The sequence below is a fragment of the Nilaparvata lugens genome, chromosome 2 (genome assembly GCF_014356525.2).
Source record: "Nilaparvata lugens isolate BPH chromosome 2, ASM1435652v1, whole genome shotgun sequence".
Taxonomy (NCBI): domain Eukaryota; kingdom Metazoa; phylum Arthropoda; class Insecta; order Hemiptera; family Delphacidae; genus Nilaparvata; species Nilaparvata lugens.
This window is the reverse complement of record NC_052505.1, coordinates 17,269,292-17,272,229: the sequence shown is the minus strand read 5'-3', so window position 1 is coordinate 17,272,229 and position 2,938 is coordinate 17,269,292.

Genomic DNA, 2,938 nt, shown 5'->3' with positions numbered 1-2,938 from the left:
GTATTCAGAATTGAACTCAGTGTTTCAGATTGGAGTTGTTATTGGTGTTGTCAGATTGGATTCTTTCAGGATTTCTCAATTCAGGGATAGTGATTTGTGATTACAATCAGAGATTATTGCTTCTATTTGCGAGAAGATCTTCAGTGTCCGACTGGAAAGGATTTAGACCTTTGCATTTCCCTACTCAATTTCTAAACCCTCAGGTATATGAAAGAAACAACATTTGAAATGTGTTAAATACATGTTATCATAAAACGTGATTATAATAATTCTTATTGAAATTTATTTATTTGAAAAAAAAGTAAAATGATTTACGATTTCAATTCTTTCAAACTGGAATCCAGGGGATATTATTATACTTCATTGTAATGGAGACATGAGAGAAGAACTATTGGTCATGTGGTATATCCCAGGCATACTGTTAGATCATGTATACAGTAGCGTATATCTTCAATACCAAATATCATTCAGCTTTATTTAAAGTACTTTTTTTATCTAAATAGAGAAATGCATATATTAATTCAAGATCTATCATATAATATTTATATTTCCTAACTGGTGACTAGTCAAACTACTAACTATAAACTAGTTTAGACCATTTTGATTTCGTATAATAATTTATTATCTTCATACAGTCCAGACATTCGCTTTGAGTATTATAAAGTGAAACTCCAGTAGTTGGAGCAGTTTCAGGCAAAGAAAATCTTCCAATCAATCAACTAGTCATGTATAGTTTTTGTGTTGTTGTTGATGTGGTAGATACCTATCCAATTGAATCAAAACAGCTTACAGTAGAATATTGTAAAGCTATTGTAAAGTCTCTGGTTTATTAAAACAATAATTCGAGGTACTAGTTTTTCTTGCTACACCATTATCGATCTCCAGTAAACAGAAAGCTCAAACATTGAACAGCAGGATGGGTGAAGCCCCACGATTGGTCATTAGCTGTTGACCAATGAAGGCTGAGCTCAACACTGGCATTGGCCAAGACTAGACACACCCAAGTATTCCAAATATGGTCATGAGAACCGTTAACAATAAATGGAAAGAGACTAACAAAAGTAACAAGAGTAACTAACAAAACCAATTGAATATTATATGAGGAAGAATGGAAGAATATACTATTATAGAATTGTAAAATTATTATTCTATTTAACCAGTTAACAAGAGAATACAGAAATCATCAATGAAACCAAAGGTGGAAAATTCAAAATTTATTCAAATTGTGTTATGTATTTTATGAATTCATATAATCAGATATAATTAAACGAGTTAAACGAGGTTTATACGTTTAAACAATGGTTTTTAGTTATACGAGTATTTATTCAATGAGTTTAAAGTGTTAACTGTCCGTAAATTATATATTAAAAACCTTATAATTTTCATTGGAAATGGTAAAGATATGTTTCTATTCCGTGAATCAAACCTCAATTTTACGACCATCCAGAAATAGGTTTGAAAATATAAGAATGGATCTTAATGTTTGCCGGAGACAATACTTTTACCTAGCTAATAAATTAATCAATAAAATTCCAGATTACCTTACAGAGCATATTAATCGAAATTATGTTACATTGCTTAGAAAAAGAACTATTGAATGGATAATTACCAGTAAAATCGAGGACATACTTTTTGAGTGACTTATCTTTGTTTCAATAGTATGTTTGCCATCTCTCTTTCTTTCTCTTTTCATTCTTTCTCTCTATTTTTCACCCTTATTCCACTTATACATCATCTTCTTTCATTAATATTATATTATATAATTTCTTATTTCATCTTTTGTAAAATGACTCATATTGGATTTGTATTAGCAACTCTCACCTGCGCACAGGATTTTTCTTGCAGGTGATTGGTTTCTTATATTTTTTGCTGAAAGTTTTGTTCTTTGTATATTTACTGTCGTTGAAGAACCAATAAAGAATTTTTGATTTGATTTTGAATTAGGAGCTAGGAGTGTATAAATATGTATAGTAATTGTATGTTCTTGTTTGGAAGAATAGAAGTGTAATGTTGAGTTTTTGAGAGTAACGTTGTGTATGGTAGTGAATTATTATTGAAATATGCATACTTTGGGAGTCAATCTTCGACTAGATCCATCGGAAAATAACTATTAGATTATACATATTTGTGATTCGACCTCCTGACAATGTTATTATCCTAGGACCTGAAACTTTTCATCTCCTCCTTAAAAATTCTGACCCCACTCTCTCTCTAAACAGTTTGAATGATCAGAATAATTTTTATGAATGAAGCAAACATTTTTTCAGCTGCAAAATCTACAAAGAAGTTTCATGCTTTTCTAAAGAAAGCGTTCGAATGACAGAGATAGCTGTATCTTAAAATTCACATTCTAGTCCTGAAATATTGATTTTTTCGAAAAAGCAGAATGAACTTCTCTCTAAATTCATGTCAAATGAAAATATCCAATGCGAAATTATGTTCTCAATGGTTATTCAGAATTATCAAGTGGAGGGAGGTATAAGCGGATCTCTATTATTAGTGAAATGAGCTCTAAAGGATTTGAACCGTGAAAAGAATAGGAGGAATAATCCATTATTTATGCTGACCTTATCCTTGAATTGGGATAAAGACTTAGTTTAGAGGCTGGAAGGCGAAGGCGATCATGCCAGATGCTGTTAGTGTGTTGGTGTGAGTCGGACCAGTCGTGAGATTGAATTTAAAATCTGAAATATTTCACACCACATTTGACATGGCTCCCTCATAAAATTGGTCTTAACTGCAAGAGGATTTAATAGTTGTCATAATAATAATCTGTTCAGAATGGCAAGGGAGTCTCGTACGTAGGTGAGGGTTTGAAAAATCTCTGATTTACAGCTTCGCTCGCAGCTTAGGAGGAAAACGATTCAGAGAAGATAGAAAAGAGAGAAAAAAGGATCCCCAGTGAAGATAAAAAGAGAAGAGTAGATCCTACGGATGG